General features: G+C 40.0%; 1 pseudogene; it reads right to left on the reverse strand.

Annotated features, from left to right (window-relative positions):
- Positions 1–16,397: 16,397 nt before the first annotated feature.
- LOC118842484 lies at positions 16,398–20,576 on the reverse strand (annotated as a pseudogene).
- Positions 20,577–21,515: the final 939 nt, after the last annotated feature.

The raw sequence follows: 21,515 nt of genomic DNA on the forward strand, positions 1-21,515 counted from the left end.
TGATGATGATGATGATAAGTCTATAGTCATCACTCCTCCAGTTTGGTAGGCATCATTCCCTAAGCCTTCTATTACACTCTTGGTGAGTTCAAGCAATGTTCACAGAGCAGTACAGGGATGTGGTGGTAAGTGTTTGACAACCAGACTCATTGGGGGGAAAATGTATGCTCACAAAAATGTATGCTTTTAAATTAAATTGCATTACTAACATTTTCTTAAGTTTATACAGTTTTTCAAAACAGTAAATCAAGTCCTGATCTGCAGGGAATGCTCACACTGAAAATTTAACAATAGATTCTCATGAGCTGGTACAAGCTGGCTATGGAATACCTCTGATTATATCGATTGATATTTACCATTTTAAATATTAAAATAGATAAATTTAAAGATATTTATTCATTCATTTAAAATAAGAATAATAAACTCATCATATGTTAACATAAATAACATATTTTTATGCAGAGTAACTATTTTTAAAAATTAGAGGGGATTGCTCCTTGTACCTTCCATTCTGCTCCAGCCTGGGAACTCACAGCCTTCAGGCAAACTTGTTGCCCCCTTGCCAAAATTCTCATGCGACTGTTTCCAGGCAGCTCCCCCACTCACAATGCTTTCAGTTCTCATCTCCACAGTGTAGCATTAAACTTTTTAATTCTCTTTGCCAATGTGGTTTAAATATGAAAAAGTAACACCGCCCCCCCCGCCCCAGAACATAGATTTTCATGAGAAATGCTGAGAAATGCTAAGAAATGTTGGAGCTGTTTGCATCATGAGCTGAAGCAAGTTGGCCAGGCTAAAGAGTATCTTGTTAATCTGTTGTTAAGAAAATAAATCCAGTAGCAAATGTGGATGTTGGTGTTTTTTATTGTTAATGAAGAGGAGATAAAGAATGGTGACTGTTAAAATGGAGGAGACTTCATTTTTTTTTCCAGTTTCACTGTTTGGAAGAGACTGGATACATTAGCAACAAGATAGGTCTTGCCTCAGAGCATTCTAGGAACATTATGCTTATTAACTTGCATCCATTCTTGCATATGACCCAAAAAGCTGTTCATGTGAGACCAGTTAAAAGAGGGGCTCACTTAGATGCAGAGAAGCAGAGGTTTTGTTTTTGTTTTTTTAAGGAGGTGGTTTCTCCCTCTGGGTTATTCTGAAATCAGCTGGGCTGGTAGGCACATGGTGGTGGGGGCCATGGAGGGGTCAAGGAATGGATTGTAAAGTTATAGTCCAAAGGAGTAACTGTTAAGTCAGTCATGATTTTAATATATGTGTAATATAAGTGCAAAAATATTGCATACTTCATATGATAAAAGAATTTTGTATTTGATAACACAGACACTTTTGCATGATGGTTAAATATTTAAATAGCGCATTCACACAAATAAATACATATGCATACATATACACATACATATATATGCACATACATGCACACTTTATATTTATATATATATATATATATTTATAAAGAGAGAGAGATGCTTTTGCTTGTCTGTTGCATTCAGAACTCATCCCTGATGACTGTGTAAGATTCATCACTACTGAAGGCAACCTGTCTTCCTGCCTTTTCCCTCTGCTTCCCTCCCTGATCAAGGCTACCGGAGCCCATCCAGGCTCCTCATTTGCATGTCGATAATTGCCAGTTGTCTTTCCCCATTAGACTATGAGCTCTTTGAGAGCAGAAACTAGTTTTTTTGGCCCTTCTTTGTATCACCAGTACTTAGCACAGTGCCTGATATGTATTAGATACTTAATAAATGTTGAAAGATGACCCTTTTTTGTCATTTGACAATTTGGTGAAACCTACAAAGCTCTTCCCAGAATAATGGTTTTAAATTTAAAAAATAAAATACATAGGATATCAAAGGAAACCAATTTTTTGAAATACATACAGTTCAGGGATTGTAGATTAAGAACCTTTAGTCTAGATGTGTTAATTAATCTATAGTAATTCTTAATTACTATAGATACGTATCATATATGTAATATATACATATATAATTCTTACCTAATTGTTTTATGTGTATTAGTCTTGTTATTTGTTTAGATTGGGAGCGCCATGAGAGCAGGAACAGGAATTAGACCTCTTTTGGTGTCCTCTACAATGTCTAGCAAAATGCTGGCTATAGAGTAGAGATGTGCTCAGTATGTATCTGCTAATTTAGTTCAGTTTCTCATCCTGAAGTTCTCTTTGCTTCCTTTGTGCTATTTCTGAGACACGTAATTTCTTTATTCTTCTCTTTTGTTTTTAATTGGGGTGCCCTACCTCACTTTGGTGCTTGGAATAACATAATTAATTTTTTTTTCAATTAGAATGGCTCTCTGCACCCAAGCACCTCATTGCTATAGCTGTCAGTGTCAACAAGTGCTGAGCAGGAATATAGAAGTTTATATGCGTTTGAATTTTTTTTAATGCACCTTAAGTCTGGACATCTAGAAGCACTTGGCTGTTCACTTGCAACTAGTCCTTGGCTTCTCTTCTGAGGCTGATAATGACACTTGGTTGCTATTGACCTCAGCTGGATTTACACTGATACTCCAGATGTAAAAGTCTCTGAAGTCCATTAATAATCTCTTGAGCCAACCAACTCCTCAACCCTTAGAACTCTAAAAGGGTTTACAAGGTGGATTGGTCTTTTATTATCAAGTAATATAATTGCAATGACACACACACAAGAACCTATTCTGTATCTATTAGCAGCAGAATTATATTTAGATAGGACATGCCAGGATTGTGTTTTGTCTTCACTGTGTACCTCTGGGCAGTGGTTCCAAGCTCGATGCTTTTCTGTGAAAAAGATAGGGGTGAGCTTACAGGAGAGGCACAAGGAAAAATGGAATTACTGTCATTAGTTATTGCATCAATATCTCAACTGACATTACCTTTTCTGAGTAAATTACACTGAGCAATATGGGAAAAATGTAATTTTTGTTTGCAGTGAAGAATGTGAAGTATGTAATGAAATGGGCTAATAAGCAGAAAAATTTCTTGTATTGATTAGAACCTAGCTGAAGTGTCCATTGGGGAAGGAGGAGGAAAAAAAAAGAAAAGAAAATATGGCTACTTAGGTTGTCAAATGCTTCTTGCTTTGCATGATTTCAAAAAGGTTTCCTCAATCAGGGCCAAGGTCATTTGTTGTATCAAAAAAGAAACTGAATAAATATAAACCTGTAGGGAGGAGGATATCTGACCAAGCACAGAAACTATTGTGTAACAACACCCTAAGGGCAGAAGGTCAGGGAAGGAAGTTATATAGAGGCGACCCAGAGTGCTGGATTTGCTAAGAAATATTGACTGAGTTTACCAGCTGATGAACAGCATTTAAAAAATCATTTTTTACCACTCTTGTGTATAAGATTTTTTTCTTTGTTACCCACCCTGCTATTCTCAGGTAGTGAAGCCCATGGGGAGCTTTGCCAGTGACAGAAGAGGGAGCAAAACCTAATCACCACTCAAATTTCTCATCACCCTCCCTGTGTCTATTCATTTATACTTTTGTTTTAAATCTGTGTATTTTCCCTTGGCAATGCTGTAATGTCAGCTTTGGTCTCTCTTCACCCTAATCATAATCTACATGAATGTAATGGATGTGGTATTCCTTTATTTTTGTCTCCCTTTTATTCTTTTAATTCTAAACTGCTTCTTTCCCTGAAGGAGGACTGTATTACAAAAGCATGGAATTTTCCAATGTTTAGCACATAATCGTTTTAAGAGGCTTCATGTTTGCAAGAGACAAATTAAGCAGCCTTCTTTAATATGTAGACAACATCTGTTACACAAAGTCACCATTAATGATAACACTGAGTTCTCCTTTGTGACTGATTTCCATCCAGCTGTACCTAACTGTAAAAGGAGCTATCAAAGGGAGGCTTCACATTTATCTGTCAGTTTCCAATGACTTTGGGAAGCAGTGAATAAACCAAAAGGGAATCTTTGTTAATCTCTGAAATTGGAATCTATAAAAATCTTTTGCAAGAGCACTGCTTATACCTGTATCTCCACCAGCCTGTTGTATTCATTATAGATCAGAGAAAGCTATCCCAGGCTCAGATTGGTGATTCCAAAGAAAGACCTCACTCTGTGACCCACATAACCTTATGGTCTTACCTGTAATAGGGATATTTCTCTCTCCCCTGCCTCCCATCCCTCATAGCAAAAGCTAATTTCCATGCCTTATACAAACAAAAAGCCCTTTGGGATCTGTTGGTCTGTGATCTGTAAAAAAGAAAAATAAATAAATGAAAAATCCATGGTAGTTTTTACTGACTCTGATTAGGAATGTGGTTTGATGACCTGTCATGATTTATGGTGGTAGCATTCTTAAATAAGCTCATGGAAATTATTTGGTTGAATAGTAGGCATAGCTATATACTATCTTAATTAATCTTTAATTATGAAATGTTAGCTCCAGAAGAGACTTTAAAGATTATTTAGTATATTCTCATCTTAATAGTTGAGGAAACTGAGGCCCACATAGGTGGATTGTCTTGCTCAAGGTCACACAGCAAGTTAGCAGCAGAGCCAGTCCTAGACTCCAGAACTCCTGACTCCCAGACTTTTGTTCTTTCTACCTCCCCATACACCTTCACTAATAAAACATACACATGCAAAACTGTCTTAAAATCTGAACGTGTAATGTATTCCAGGTATGTTTTCTCCTTTGGCTTCGTTGCTCATAAGAGTTATATTTTATGCTACCTCATAGACTCTGTCCTTAAAATGTTAAAAAAAAGTCCTTTTGAGTCCTTTCCAGTTCTACTATTTTACAATTAAGGATTCTATATTAATAGAAGACCCAGGTGGTATTCTATTTTAAAAAAACAAATTGTCAAGCTATCAAAAATTCATTATCAAAAAGAGTTTCTGACTTCTATTCCACTAATGGTATGCTTCCTAGTCTCTTTTCTGGTTTGCCCTTTTACTGAACCTGGATCTTCATCCCACCATGACCTGCCCCTTCATAGAAGATGTTCAATCTGGCATCCTGAAAGAGTCACCCTCTTTCTGCAGCCACTTTAGATTCTCACCACAACCCTCTTCTCCAATAGCATCTTAGCTGGGACTCTATTACAATATAAACAACGCCAATCACATTTACACTTACTTCTGGCATCTATTCCAGCCTTACACTTCAGAAATTGGCACAGCTTCACACAGAGGCAAAGTTAATAGAAAATTCACTAAGGAGCCCTACTAGTGGCAGAAGGGTGAATAACGCAGCCCTAATCTCTGAATTTGTTAACATGGTTGGACTGGAGCTAGGGAAGAGTACTGTGGCGGGATGCTAGAATACTAATGAAGCATGCAAACACTCAATCCAAGTAAGGATGTGAGCATACAAATGCTAGTTGCCATAGAACCTCCCTAAACAGCTGTAATTAATGTAAAACACATCTCACCAGCTGAACCTTGGGATAGGCTTAATTGCCCAGAGTGGTTTAATCTTCAGCTCTACCAGTTTCAGGAGGATTACTTGTCTTTGGTGAACTCAGTGGAGGGTTCAAAGTAAATTTGTTTAAAGTGATAACACAGTTTAAGATGCATCTTAAAATTGCACAGAGGAAGAATCATAAAGAATAATGCCTGTAATGATAGAAAGCATGGCGGGATAGGCCCGAGGGACAGAGCAATCTGGCCCGCAGTTCAGGTATGATCTAGGTCAGGGATGGGGAACCTTAGGCTCTCTAGGTCCTTAAGTATGGCCCTTTGACTGAATAGTCAATAGTTGAAGCTGCGCTTGAGGACCTAAAGGGCCACACATGGCCTCAAGTCCACAGGTTCCCCACCCCTGATCCAGGTACTCCTTTGATTTAGGCCAGTGTTTAAAGTATATAGTCATAGGAGAAACAGACTGTACTTGATTTTAAAGTTAGACACAGCTTGAAGCTATTTTAGCATAACTCTAAAACAACATTTTACCATGACAGTAGGTAAAATTGGGGAACGGAGAGACAGTGTGATTTAGTGGAAAGAGTCCTGGACCTGGAGTCAGGAGACCTGGGTTCAATTCTTGGCCCACATGGACAAGTCACAATCTCTCTGAACCTCAGTTTCCTCATCTGTAAAATAGGAATCATAGTGTTTTCACTTGGTGGCTGTGAGGCACAGTATATATGGGACTGGAAAGAGGAAGACCTGATTTCTGTAGAGTCCTATCTCTGACATATACTAGCTGTGCATCCCTGGCTGAGTCACTTAATATCTCAATGCCAGAGGCAATTCTATATGTAAAACCTTTTGCAAAGGGTTTGCAGAGATTTTTTTCAGTCTGCATTGATGAAAAGTATTTCTAACCAGGAATTCACTACACTGGCACAGCTACAGGTCTGGACAAAAAACAAACAAACAACAAAGACCCTTTTACTACTTATAAGGCTGTTATGAGGAAGTGCTTTTTATAAGAGAGTTATATAATTAACAGGTTTTATTGCAGGGAGAGGAGAACAAAACTGTTTCTTGATGCCTTCAAACACTCAAACTATTTCCTTCATGGAACATTCACAAATAAAATAGAAATAGGGTGACAATTTTTCCTTCTTCATTCATTCACACATGTCACACCCCCAAATTAAAAAAATAAGATTATTATGAGCAATTTTAACAATAGTTAGCATTTATATAGCACTTTTAAGTTTGTAAAGTACTTTACAAATATTATCTCCTTATTATCAACCCAATAACCTTGGGAAGTAGGTGCTACTATTAGCCTTGTTTTAGAGAAGAGTAAACTGAGGCAAACAGGTTATGGTGACTCACCTAGTGTCACTCTGCTAGCAAGGGTCTGAGGCTGGATTTTACCTCAGGTCTTCCTGATTCTAGGTCCCACACTCTATCTGCTATGCCACCCAGCTGCCATAATAAACGTAGGAGATGTAAAATTCTGTTGCATGAACCACATTGTTTTCTTAGAATCTTCTCTCTATATTAATCTTGTCCTAATGTACCTCTGTCCTGAGTTTGTCCTTTCATACCAGAGTAGCAATTGCAAGAGGGATCAATCAATAAACATCTTCCTTCCTTCCTTCCTTCCTTCCTTCCTTCCTTCCTTCCTTTCTTCCTTCCTTCCTTCCTCCCTTCCTTCCTTCTTTCCTTCTTTCCTTTTCTTTCTGGTTTTCTTTCTTTTTTTCTCTTTATATCTCTCTATCTCACCTAGGTTACAAATGCAGGGGCTATTGGTAAGATTCCAATGTGGATCAGTAGGGAAGCTTTAACCTGCTCAGTGTTTCTGACCTGGCCCAGTTTGACCCTCTTAAAATAGCCTGGTGTCACTCTCTCCTCAGGGACTTCTCAGTACCAGACAATGCAAATAGGTACCCAATCATTTTTAGGTCTACTGAATCTCAAAAGCTCCAACTCAAATGATTTGCCAGCCTCAGCCTTCACAATAGCAGGGATCACAGACCTGTGACAGGAAGTCTTGCTTTTTTTTAAGATTTGCAAAGTGCTACACATGTGTTATCTCATTTGAAGTTTGCAATACTTTTTTCTAATTCTTTGATATCACAAAAAGTACTGCTATAAATATTTTGATGTGTACGGGGACTTTCTTCTTATCAATGGCTTATTAATCAAGCCCACTAATGGAATCTCTAGGTCAAAGGGTATGGACATTTTAGTGACTAGTAGATGTTCGTGATTTGGAGAATGGCTAAACAAATTGTGGCCCGTGGAACTTTATTGTGCTGTGAGAAATGATAAATGTGATGAATACAGAGAAGCATGGAAATATCTACATGAACTGATAAGAGTAAAATAAGCAGAGCCAAGAAAACAAATGTTCACACAATGTAAACACAAATCAAAAGTGAATGTAGCAAAATTATAAAGAACAAGCATGGCTTAAAAGAAGAGATATGACGGGATGCTCCCAATTTAGCCCTTTATTGAGGTGGGAGGTCCATGGGTTTTGTATGTTGCACGTTCTCAGACTTTTTCAATGTATTAATCAGTTGTGCTGATTTTTCCTCTTCTTTTTCTTTTTTTCTTTTGTGTTTAAACATACCATTTATTATATGGGACAGCTGGAGGGGGAAAGGATACTGGGGAAAACTATGGTGATGTAAAGAACAAAAGACATGAATAATTTTTTTAAAGTTGTATTTACTTTCTTAAAGGATTGAAGTAAAATATTTCTTATTTATCTACAGCTCAATGGATGTTTCAAAGGAAATTACAGTTATAATATGCCCCATGTAAGGTTGCTTTGGCCCACAGGGAAACAGTCTCTAAGAAGGCAATTTGGATGTGTTGTAAATCTTACTATTCTGTTAGATATATTGCAACACAGTCACTCTGGTCCTGTCTGCTCTCATTTGGTCTTCTTTGAAAATGAAGGACAAAAACAACGAAAGGGGCATGGTGGCAAAGTCTATAGAGTCAGAAGCACAGCTGGGAAGGGAATGAACCAAGACTAACCTGGGGCTTTCCCCAAAATGGAAACCCTGAAAGGAACTCATGAAGAGCACAAGAGGGTCAGCATGGTAGAAGAGAGCCTAGAATTTGTTATTCCATAAGGCAAAAGAGAAAGTCTTACAACCAAAAATAACTCACCCAGAAAAATGGAAAATGACTTTACAAATGGACCTTTAATGAAATAGAGGACTTCCAAACATTCCTGACAAAGAGACCAGAGCTGGGTAGATACTTTGGCATGCAAAAAACATCAACAACAACAAACCAACAAATAAAAGCAGGAGTCAAAAGAGTCATAGAAAGGTGACTATGTTTGAGCAACTGTAAGGATTGTATGACGATGAAGTGTTTACATACAAATAAGAGGATAAAAAATAAGTGTCTAATTTCAAGGGTTGCTAAAGGATTAAATAAAACAAGTTTTCTTATATTTTTATAATCTAAAGAGAAAAAAGAAAAGGAAAGGGAAAAGGGTATATAGCATGGAAGAAAGAGGAAAGAAGACGGTAGAACTTATCATCTGGAATAATCAGTACATACAAGAAGACTATACAAACATGCAGAAATGTGTCAGGGTCAGGCTACGTATGAACTTCACTTTCATCTGATCTGGACAATGGAGAGTTGAATATATACATACATACACACAAAAAGTGTTTCATATAGAAATATATTAAATTCAATAGAGAATCATTTGGGAACAGGGAAAGAGCAAGTGAGGATTAAAAGATATTCAGAAAGGAATAAGTCACAAGCAAAACAAACTCCAGTTTTGGAGGATGGTTTGTTAAGGGAGAACTAAAAATAAAGAAAAAGGAGGCAAACATCTATATTTGGGTTCTAGGTAAAGGGAAGAGAAGAGGGGTAGTAGAGGGGAAGCAGACCACTTCCTGGAGTTGAGCACACTTTTCCGTACTACCTTATTCTTTGTGAAGAGAGGGTCGGGGGAACAGTCTGTACCATGTGTCACCTGTTGGGCAGGGCCATTCTTTTTCCAGGCCTTTCTATTCCAGTTTGAGGTACTTATCATTTGGCTGCCACATTCTGGAGGCTACTTTCTGAATTAATGTTAGGCTCTTTTAGTGAAAACAGAGCTCCTAAGACTGGGGCCTACAGAGCTATTCAGATCTGCTCCCTTGTTAAGGCTCTGAGGCAGCATTAGCTCTCTCAGCAAAACAGTTCTTCTAAAGTCTAGAATTCTTAGTACTATTTAATTATGCCCCCTGAGCTCTGAGGGGTTTCCTCCTTTTGAGCCATGGATATTAATAAAGAGGAAGGCAAACGCATTTCTAAGGTGTTTCTCCCTTCCTGTCTGTGGGTTGGATTAAAGGACAGGGCAGCCTAGCCTAGTCTTTCTCCCAGTCAGTCCTTAGAATTGCAGGGAATTCTTCCTTTTAACCAGCTCTTTCAAACAGCAAAACATTCCTACAGTTAAATCAGCTGTCAGTAACAGCTGCACAGTCTGTCTTCTTTCTGCCTGCTGGTCTTAGATAGGGCCTGCTCAAAGCAGCTGCTCATCTCTGTTTTACTTCAAGAAACGGAAGTTTTACTTCTACTTCTATGGGGCAGATAGGTAGTGCAAAGGATGGAGGGCTGGGCCTGGGCCTGGAGTTAGGAAGACTCATCTTCCTGAGTTCAAATCTGTCCTCAGACACCAGCTTTATGACTTTGGGCAAGTCACTTAGCCCTATTTGTCTTGGGTTCCTCAACTATAAAACGAGCTGGAGAAGGAAATGGTAAACCACTCCAGTATTTTTCACCAAGAAAACCTCAAATGGGGTCATGAAGAGTCAGACATGACTGAAATGACTCAAAGAACAATAACATTTGTATTTCTGTGTCTCTCCTGTGTTCAGCTTCTGTATCTCTCGATGTTGACTTGGCTTCTTTTTTGCTAAATCCAGTCACTGACTCTTGCCCCAAAGCAAGGTCTCCTGGTGCCTCATCTCTACCTTAGGGTGAAAAATCAAAATTCACATTTCTGTCATACATACCATAGACAAAATGTATCAACATCAGCATCCCATAGTTGTCCCCAAAGTTTGTTATCAGGTTTTCTTAGCCATCACCCTCAAAGGCTGCACAACAGTCATATATAAATGAGCTTCAAACATCTTTGCCTTCAATAAATCCTCCCTCCTTGGCCCCCTTCTCTTCTTGTGGGGGTGGGGGAGCAACTGCTTTATCTCAGGTCCTCTCAGTACTTTCCTCTGAGAAGCTGCTTATTCTCAGGTACTCTCAGAACTGTGTTTCTCTCCAGTACTTTTCTGTGACAGGATGCTTTTCTCAATGTTTCTCACACATGTCCGTTTTTCCTGACCTTTTCAATCAATTAAAATGTCCAAATAAGGAAATAAAAATGCCATTACAGTTCTACTTTTCCATAGAACAGCTTAATATTACAAGATCCCTGGCCACAAGAGACAAAACTGTTACAAGCTGCCTCCCATCCAGTACAATCCAATCTGATTATCAGGCACCTGCTATACATAAAGCATTGTGCTGGGGATGAGAAGCCAAAACAAAACAATTTCTGTCCTTAAGGCCCTTAATGAGTGAGGGAATTGAAACATATAAACAAAGATATACATGATAATTTAAGAGGAAGAAACTGCTAAAAACTAAGGGGTTGAGGAAAGGTTTCCCATAAAAGGAAACATGAGCTGAGTCTTAGGATCATAGATTTAGAGCTGGAAGGATGCTTAAAGGTTATATGGAAAGGGGAAAGGTATTTTAGGCATAGGGTATATAGCCTATGCAAAGGTATCTGCTTCCCTGCCTGATTTTTTTCAACTCCACAAAACAAGATGTTCCCTTCATGTTAAGCTCATCACCTCTAATCTCACCATGCTGCTCACTCGGGACTTGACTGACATCATCTCCCTCAGTCTTTTGTCTCTGATGGGAGGGTTAGAAAGTGGAGTACCAAATGCTTTCCAATGCCTTCTTTTATAGAGGGCAGAAAGTGGATTTTAGGGCTCACTCCATTTTGTATTTAGGTTTTGAACTTCAAGAACAAGATACCCCAGCCCCAGGTATCCCCTGGTGACCTCTCCCTCTACCTTTCCTGCATCTTTTTGTATATTCTCCTTCCTGCCTTCCCTTTCCCCATTATATTGTAAAGAACTGTCTTTTTATTAATTGTATCCCCAGTGCTTAGCACATAGCCTGGCACACAGGGGGTGCTTAGCAAAAGTTGATTGGATTGGAGTTGAATTCAGGCAATAGCAAATAGGCTGGTTTGGCCAGATTGTGGAGTGAGTGAAGAAAGTAATGTGCCATATAGCTAAGCTTTATTATCAGGAAAAATGTTAGCTCACATCCTGTGCTATGTGCCATTCATTTTAGCATGCTCCATAAGAAGCTCCTAAGCTAAAGGTAAAGTGCAGTTTTTGAGTGGAGAAATAAAAGGCAAATTTTATTAGCTAGCCTTGAGATGCAAGAGTTTCTAATAAATCTTGATGAGGTTTTTAATTGATATTTTTATTAGTAAAATTAGAGGTTATCTTCTTGGAAGGAAAAATAAAAGAAACCCACACATCACTTAGGTAGCAGGGGGAAGGAGAAGTATGCTGGAACCAGGTTGCAGAAGACTTTATGCTAACCTAAGGAGTTTATACTTTATCCTAGAAGCAAGAGGGAGCCATTGAAAGTTTTTGAGCAAGGAAGTAAGTAACATTGTCACACTTGCAATTCAGGAAGATTATTTTGGCAATTGTGTAAATGATGGCATTCTGGTTAAGTGATCATTGCAATAAGAGGTCACAAGGGTCTAAATCAGGGTGGTAGCTTTGTGAGTGGAGAAAGAGCAGATTTGAGAGATGTTGGAGAGGTGGAAACAAGATATGGTAACTAATGGATACGATGGGGGAAGGGTAGTGAGTGAGAGACAAGTCAATAATACTGTCTCGATTTCAGATAGTGTGAGTAGAAAGATGGTGGCACCTTCAACCAAAATGAAGAGGTTTGAAGGAGGGGGAGAATGATTTAAGGGGAAAGATAATAAGCTTCATTTTCTATATATTGAAGTTTGATATGCCTGTGGGGCTTTCAGTTGGAAGGAAGGGAGGCGCCTGTTACTAAGCACCTACTATGTGGCAAGCACTGTGGTAAGTGCTTTACAAATATTGTCTCATTTGATCCTCACCACAACCTTGAGAGGTGGGTGCTATTATTATCCTCATTTTACAGTAGAGAAAACTGAGACTGACAGAGCTTAAGTGAATTCCCCAGGGTCACACTACTGGGAGACAGAACAGAATTTGGCTTAGGTCTTCCTGACTCTAGGCCTACGCCTCTACCACTGTGCCATCCAGCTGCCTCTGCTAAAGATATCTAATAGTTAGGTGGTGATGCAAGACTGAAGCTCAGAATAGATAGAAGGACTGGATGTCAGATGGAGAAGTCACATCTGTACAGGGATGATTATTAAAGCCATTGAACCTAGACTGATGAGATTAAAAACAGAGAGCATAGAAAGAGAAGATTGGGGGCAATTTCTTTAGAGTCACTCATAGCCGGGAGGTACCCCTTGAATGATGATCCATCAAAAGAAGACTGAAAGGGAACAGTTGACCAGGTAAGAAGAGAAACAAGAGAGAATGAAATCATGAAAATGCAAGGAGCTGTGAGTATCCAGGAGAAAAGGTGGTGGACAAAGTCAAATCCTTCAGAGAAGTGAAGAAAGATGAAGACTGATTAAGAGTCAATGGATCCAGAATCTAAGAGTTCGTCAATAACTCAAAACATAAGAATTTGTTTGGTGACGAGATTGAAAACCAGACCATGAAGCATTGAAAAATGGGCGAGGTGAGAAGTGATGGCAAAGAGTGTAGGTGCCTTTTTCTTGGAGTTTACTTTTGAAAGGGAGGAATGGCACAGAAAGAAAACTTTAGGGAATTACAGGAGCAAAGGAAGTTTTTATTTTTATTTGTTAAAGAATAGAGGAAGTGCAATGGATAGAGCACTGGTCCTAAAGTCAGGAGGACCTGAGTTCAAATATTACTAGCTATGTGATCCTGGGCAAGTCACTTAACTCTGAATGCCTCCAAAAAAAAGAATAGGGAAGACTAGAGTATGATTGTAGATAGCAGTGAAGGAGCCAGTAGATAGAGTCTAGATTACAGAGAGGGGAAGATTGAGGAGCCAGCTGTTAACAGAGATGGAATGGGCATGGGATCAAGGTCACAAGTAGAGTGGTTGGCCTTGGTGGAAAAAAAGGCCACCTCTTTGTCAGGAACTGGGTCAAAGGAGGAGTGAGAGGAGAATGATGTGAAGGGCTTTTGAGGAATGGAGGGAGGAGGAGCTAATGGTGGATGGTTTCTATTTCTTCAGTAAGGTACGAGACAAGGTCTTATGCCTAGAAGGGGAGAGGAGAGAGGCATATGGAAAGCTTTAGGTGAGAAAGTTTGGAACAGCCACTGTAGAGAGTATGATAAACAGCACAAAAGGGAAGAACAAAAAGGGCTGTTGTTCCTCAGTGAAGGTCGTCAAGATTAGATAACATAAATTTGTAGTGGAGCCGGTAAGTACACTTACGTTCTGGTTAGCTTGGTTATGTTATTGCTTCAGTAATGTTCAAGAGCATTAAAATAAAAGATGAATGGCAGGGGTAATACAGAGCTGAGGTCTGGTGAAGGATGAGCATCAATAGGAGAGGAGACCAGGAATTCAACAAATGAGAACAGTGCATAGTTAAACTGATTAGCCAAAAGGTACAGACTCTTTCCTCTTTTCCCTCACTTTACAAAGAAAGAAGGTAGTGAAAGAGAAAAAAGTGTGTTCAAGATTAAGAAGGGAAGAAAGTGAGGTCATGGTATTGGTGATGATTTGGGAAAACAGGAAGGAATAAAGTATCCCAGATCATACTCAGAAACTATAAGAGGTTTGTTGACTCAGAGTCTGGCCTTGAAAAGTATCTTGTAGATCACCTCCTTAGTTGATAAACTTTAGTATCTCCCTATCACCTCCAAGATCAGCTATAAAATCACCTGTTTGGCATATAAGGACCTCCACAACCCGGTCTCTAGCTACCTTTCTTACCTTGTTACACATTACTCACCTCCACAAACTCTTCAATCTAGCAACACTGGCCTTCTTGCTAGGAATTTTCACTGGCTGTCCCTGCCCAGGCCTGTCAGGTTCTCCCTCTTCATTTCCAGCTCTTGGCTTCCTTGAAGTCCTATCTAAATTCCCACTGTGTAAAAGAAGCTTTTTTCCTGACCCTCTTTAGTATTAGTGCCTTCTCCATTGATTGTTTTCAATTTATCCTGTATTTATCTTATTTGTACATAATTGTTTTCATGTTGTCTACCCCTTTAGATTATAAGCTCTTTTGAGAGAAGAACTGTCTTTTGCCAGTCTTTTATCCCAAGCACTTAACATGGTGCCTGGCACATAGTAGGTTCTTAACAAATGTTACTGACTGACTAGAGGTGAGGTTCTGGTGTATTAAGTTCAGGTCTTGAAATGGGAGATTAGGTGCTGACAGCAAAAAGTCAGATATGTAAATCTATAAGCTGAAAGTAGAGTCCTGGAAGCAAAGGTCTGAATCTTTAGACTCCTGGTTTTGTTGTCTAAGCTTTCCTTTCTATAAGACCTAATGTCTGTGTATTTCTCCATTTAATTCATGAGTTATTTGTAAACCCAAATACCAATCACCAGTATAACCAGTTTAACTTACTTTGCAATTATTTACATGTAAATACTTCAGCCTACTGATATCATAACATTTTAGTCTCTCCCTTTAAGTGACCATGAGGATTCTTTTGTCTTTTCAACCCCACTCACTTTTGCTTTTCTAATATCATATAGTATGTAATCTGCTTCTCTAGTTCTGCTTTTTTTCCTTTCCATACTTCTATAATGGGACTGTGGAGCATGCCCAGATCACCTAACATGGAGGCACCCCGCCACATCATTGGGAGTTGACTCCTCCAATTGGCTGTATAGCTGGAACAGGCTTCATCTTTAAAATTGCTAGACTGAACAATCTCAGTCTCTTCCTGTTTACTCTTTCCTCTTGCTGCCTGGAGGATGAAGATCATATTCAGTTTATCCACAGCCTTGGCACCATGAACTAGGAAGGAATGATATCTTCCCTTTCCCATTCTTACAACCCTATGGCTCTGAGAAGTGGGCCTGGGGGTGTTTATTTCTGTTCTGTTTCAATCTCCACTGGAGCTAAGAGTTTGAACCATGGTGACTTTGTAGCCAGAATTCCAGGTGGAATGTAACCAGTCAGCCCAGCTGGGAAGGACTGAAAATGCAGAGTGTCTGGTACTTGAGCTTAAGTGGAGCTTTGAACTTAGAATTTGGGACTGTGCTATATAGAAATTGAGCTAAGCCAAGAAATTATCCTCTTCTTCTCCCCAGAAAGTAATGTGGCATAAAGGAGAGATTAAGTCCCACATGTTGGGGAGTTGGTTTGTATATATTTTTGTGTATACCTTTAGGAGTAAATATTTCTAGGGTTCAGGGAACCCACCCCTACAACTGAGGGAACACAATTGGTGGGGTCTGGAACCAATGGAAGAGAGCCTAGACACCACCTTAAGCCCCTAAACCCCTTAAAAGGTACCAGAGAATCCTGGGAAAGGGACAAAATGTAACATACCAGATCTCTGGTCCGTGGGGCCAGGGTAATAATTATTATACATCTTCATATTTATACTCTTCATATTTTAATCTTAATTGAGATATGGCATTTCATTACATTAATAAGTCATAATTCATTTAACCATTCCCCTGCTGTTAGACATTTAAGTATTTTCTAGTTTTTTTTTTCAAGGTTCATCAGGGTTTATTGGGAGGTGGAAAGGGAGGAGTGCCCTGGCCACCCACATATCTCACAACCCCAGAGTACCAGTCAGCTGAAGGTTCAGCTCAGCTGACTCCATCCCTTCGTCTCCAGAGACAGGAGTGGGCCTGAGTGGCAAGGCTCACGGAGGAGGTGGGGGGGGCACCCTTCCCCAAGTCCCTCATTTCAGAGGATGATCTGGTTGGTGAAGTTCCAGCTCAGCTCCTTGTGTGGCAATACAATGGAATTCAGGATCAACACCTCGGCAGGAATTCTAACCCGGAAACCCAGGATGGTGATGGCTGGCAGCAACTTCCCATCCCGGAAAAGGCTTGCACTGTCCATTCAGGCTCCAGGATCGTTGGGGGTGGTATCGTTGGGAGTACCCTCCACTTGGGCCCATCTTCCTACTGTGCTTCCACAACCTACAATACTGTGTAGCAAACACGTGTGCTCCTGCAGGGTCGCTCCATGATGGAGGACAATGGACGCTCGGAGCCGGACTCTCTCCCCTATAGTCACATCTTCCCCGGTGGAGACATTAGGACCAGGCACCGCAGACGAGGCCACCTTAGCTGTCGGGCGGATGAAAAAATTTCCTCTGATGCAGGGGCCTCCAGGGGTGAGCTGGTATCGGTTCAGATAGAGATGAGAGGCATAAAGAGCAGAACCTGCAGACTTGATTTGACTCCAGATACCATCGGTGAGGTGGACGTAGATCTGGCCCTGTCCAGAGAGTGCTGTGAACACATCCTGCTCCAGCCGAATGGTCCCTGCCCCAGGCCAACTGCCTGAAGAGCCGTCCAGTTGCGGGTCCTGCTGGTTTCGCTGGAAGACATCTCGAAGGGGCTTCAAGGCTTCCAGGGAGAAGAGGTAAATGCCACAGTTGATGTGTCACTCACAAATGTGCTTGGTTTTTCTACGTAATGCAAAATCTAGTGTGTTAGCTGGCACCTCCCCCCCAAACGTGGAACATAGAACTCTGTAGTCTACAAGCAGTCATACCCCACTGAAAAACTCAAAGGTCAAGTTAGTTGGCTGGGAATATGGCCAGGCAGCGAAAACGCACCGAGATTCAGTCTCAGACTTTTCATTCTTTCTTTGCTGACAAAGAAGACCAAAACAAACAGACAGAAGAAATTAATAAAATCAAAGAGCCTACAACAGAAACCTCCAAGAAAAACATGAACTGGTCCCAGGCCATGGAAGAGCTCAAAAAGGATTTGGAAAAGCAAGTTAGAGAAGTAGAGGAAAAATTGGGAAGAGAAATGAGAAGGATGCGAGAAAACCATGAAAAAAGAAAACAACACCTTAAAAAACAGACTAACTCAAATGGCAAAAGAGCTCCAAAAAGCCCATGAGGAGAAGAATGCCTTGAAAGGCAGAATTAGCCAAATGGAAAAGGAGGTCCAAAAGACCCCTGAAGAAAATACTACTTTAAAAATTAGATTGGAGCAAGTGGAAGCTAGTGACTTTATGAGAAATCAGGATATTATAAAACAGAACCAAAGGAATGAAAAAATGGAAGATAATGTGAAATATCCCATTGGAAAAACCACTGACCTGGAAAATAGATCCAGGAGAGAGAATTTAAAAATTATTGGACTACCTGAAAGCCATGATCAAAAAAAGAGCCTAGATATCATCTTTCAAGAAATTATCACGGAGAACTGCCCTGATATTCTAGAGCCACAGGGTAAAATAGAAATTGAAAGAATCCATCGATCACCTCCTCAAATAGATCCCCAAAAGAAATCTCCTAGGAATATTGTCGCCAAATTCCAGAGCTCCCAGATCAAGGAGGAAATACTGCAAGCAGCCAGAAAGAAACAATTTGAGTATTGTGGAAACATAATCAGGATAATCCAAGATCTAGCAGCTTCTACATTGAGAGATCAAAGGGCTTGGAATACAATATTCCGGAGGTCAATGGAGCTAGGATTAAAACCAAGAATCACCTACCCAGCAAAACTGAGTATCATGCTCCAAGGCAAAATATGGATTTTCAATAAAATAGAGGACTTTCAAGCTTTCTCAGTGAAAAGACCAGAACTGAATAGAAAATTTGACTTTCAAACACAAGAATCAAGAGAAGCATGAAAAGGTAATCAAGAAAAAGAAATTGCAAGGAACTTACTAAAGGTGAACTGTTTTGTTGACATTCCTACATAGAAAGATGACGAGTATGATTCATGAGACTTCAGTATTAGGGTAGCTGAAGGGAATATGCATACATATATGTTTATGTATATATATATGGGTGAATGTGTAGGTATGTATATATCTATGTGTGTGTGTGTATATATATATATACACATAGAGAGAGAGAGAGAGAGAGAGAGAGAGAGACAGAGAGACAGAGAGACAGAGAGGACACAGGGTGAGTTGAAGATGAAGGGAAGATATCTAAAAGAAATAAAATCAAATTAAGGGATGAGAGAGGAACATACTGAGAGAGGGAGATAAGGAGAGATAGAATGGGGTGGATTATCTCACATAAAGTAGGCAAGAGCAAGCAGTTCTATGGGAGGAGGGGAGAGGGCGGATGAGGGGTGAATGAGTGAACATTGCTCTCATCAGATTTGGCCTAAGGAGGGAATACCATACATACCCAATGGGGAATCTTACCCCACAGGAAAGAAGAGGGAAGAAGATAAAAATAAATGGGGGGGGATGATGGAGGGGAGGGCTGATGGGGGTGGAGGTAGTCAAAAACAAACACTTTTGAAAGGGGACAGGGTCAAGGGAGAAAATTCAATAAAGGGTGATGGGTTGGGAAGGAGCAAAATATAGTTAGTCTTTCACAACATGAGTATTATGGAAGGGTTATACATAATGATACACATGTGGCCTATGTTGAATTGCTTGACTTCTTAGGGAGGGTGGGTGGGAAGGGAAGAGGGGAGAGAATTTGGAACTCAAAGTTTTAAAAACAGATGTTCAAAAACAAACAAAAATGTTTTTGCATGCAACTAGAAAATAAGATATACAGACAATGGGGTGTAGAAATTTATCTTGCCCTACAAGAAAGGAAGGGAAAAGGGGATGGGAGGGGAGTGGGGTGACAGAGGGGAGCGCTGACTGGGGAACAGGGCAACCAGAATATACGCCATCTTGGAGTGGGTGGGAGGGTAGAAATGGGGAGAAAATTTGTAATTCAAACTATTGTGAAAATCAATGCTGAAAACTAAATATGTTAAATAAGTTAAAAAAATCCTTTAAACAAAGAGAACATCAAAAAAAAATCTAGTGTGTTTCTGGATTCTCCACAATGCAACCATAGTGGAGGTATTGAGTCCGGTTTGCCGTGGTGCCAAGGAACGAGAAAGGATGGGGCTGGCGTCTGTGGGTTTCTAGCATAGCCCCCCGTGGGAAGTCTGAGCAGACATCGGCATTAAGAATGAAGAAGGCTTCGGGACCCCCTGCCAGGATCTGGTCTCGGAAATGATACAGACCACCCCCTGTACCCAGGGGGGCAAATTCCTGCAGGTACCTGATAGGAAGGTTGAACTCCTGTAGAGCAGCCTCCAAGAAACGGGTCAGCGCCTCATCTGGTTGGTAGAAACCAATGAGAATTTCCTGCATCCCAGGAACCTGGGCACAAGCCTCTATGTGATGCTGCATCATGGGGACTCCCGCCACAGGAAAAAGTGGTTTGGGCACTTCAAAAGACAAAGGCCGGTATCTAATCCCCTTCTGAGGACCTCCGATCAGGATCACCGCTGTGAGCACGACGAAGGTGACCTCCAAATCCCTACGCCGACACCCGCCCCGCGCCGGCCAGGAAAGGGGAGGGTGCCTAGTTTTTCTTTGTAATGACAAATAATGCTACTATAAAAATCTTTGAAGAGAGAGTACCTTTTTGTTTTCTTGCTTTTTATACCAATTTCACCATTTGTTACTGAGTTTCCGTGTATTATTTTGTACCTAATTTGTATTTATATATATGTTGTCTCCCTCTATAAAATGTAAGCTCCTTAAGGACAGGAACAATTTCATTTTTGTCTTTGGATTCCCAGTATTTAGCACAGTTCTTGGCATATAATTGGTGCTTAATAAATGCTTGTTTTAATTAATTAATTACATGTGGCTTCTTAAAAAAAACCCCAAAAAGATTTGATTGATGCCTTTTGTTTTTTTACACCCAATGTCCACTCCCCACCTCCCACTGTACTCTCCTATGTAACAGAACAGTTAAAGCTGATGTAAAGATCTCATCTGACACTATATACAACATTCTATTCCCATCCTCTCTATTTCTCTAAAGAGAAAAGTATGTCTCATCATTTTCTCCCTGGGACCAAGATTGGTGGTTACAGTTGATCTGTTTAGCAGCCTTTTGGTGCCATTTTCAATTTACGTCATTTTGGTAATTGAAAATAATCATTCTTCTGGTTTGTTTTTTTTCATATTCCAAATATTACTGTTTCTCTCCACAGGTTTCATCGCACTTTTGGCTCATTTCCTCAGGTACAATAAAGAGTTTCAGAGTTTGAATGGTGATAGCCAACTGAGGGTTCTCATAGACAAAGGAGAAAATGCCAAGATGCCCAACAACAAAATGTGAGTGAAAAATGATATTGTATTGATGTCCTCAAAGAAATGGTGCCAATTCATGCTAATGAAAAGAATTATTTGGGACAAGTGTAATGGAGCCACCATCACAAACTGCACCAAACCTACCATTTTCTTAAAATTTCACACTTTTTTAACTTTTTATTTTACTCATTTACTGTCCTGTGAGGTGTTTTTCCCCTTAATTTAGTGCCTAGCATGACTTTTTCTGGCCTTTTATGAAATCAGCCTATCACTCCCAGTTATCTAAACAGAGCATTTTATATTCTTTGTTTTCACAGTCCTCCCCAGATTCCCAGACTGTAACCATTTCATCAATGATCTCCTAGACTCCTATGGTCTTCTGGCTCCATTACAAAGATATGAAACAAGAGTTTCCACAGACCTGTTAGGGGCCATCTTATAAGAGAATCCACTCTTACAACACACCTGACGTGTTCAACCTTTGTTTAAAGACCTCCAATGAGGAGGAACCCATTAGGCTCTTAGGCTCCCATTTGTAGCAGAAGGACCCTCTTCTCTTAAACAGCTGTCTGGTTCTCAAGTGGCTGGTAGCAAAGAACAAGACAAAACAAAACTGTCCCACTCCCCATCTCTTTCCCCTAGGTCATCAGCTGCAGCTTTCAAATCTACTGGACCTGATCAAAAGATGTCATAGAAAGATAACTCCTCTACGTATCATGTGCTCACTTAGAGCACTAGTTGGTAGGGCCATTCCAAAGGTCAAAT

The sequence above is a fragment of the Trichosurus vulpecula genome, chromosome 3, assembly GCF_011100635.1.
Source record: "Trichosurus vulpecula isolate mTriVul1 chromosome 3, mTriVul1.pri, whole genome shotgun sequence".
NCBI lineage: Eukaryota > Metazoa > Chordata > Mammalia > Diprotodontia > Phalangeridae > Trichosurus > Trichosurus vulpecula.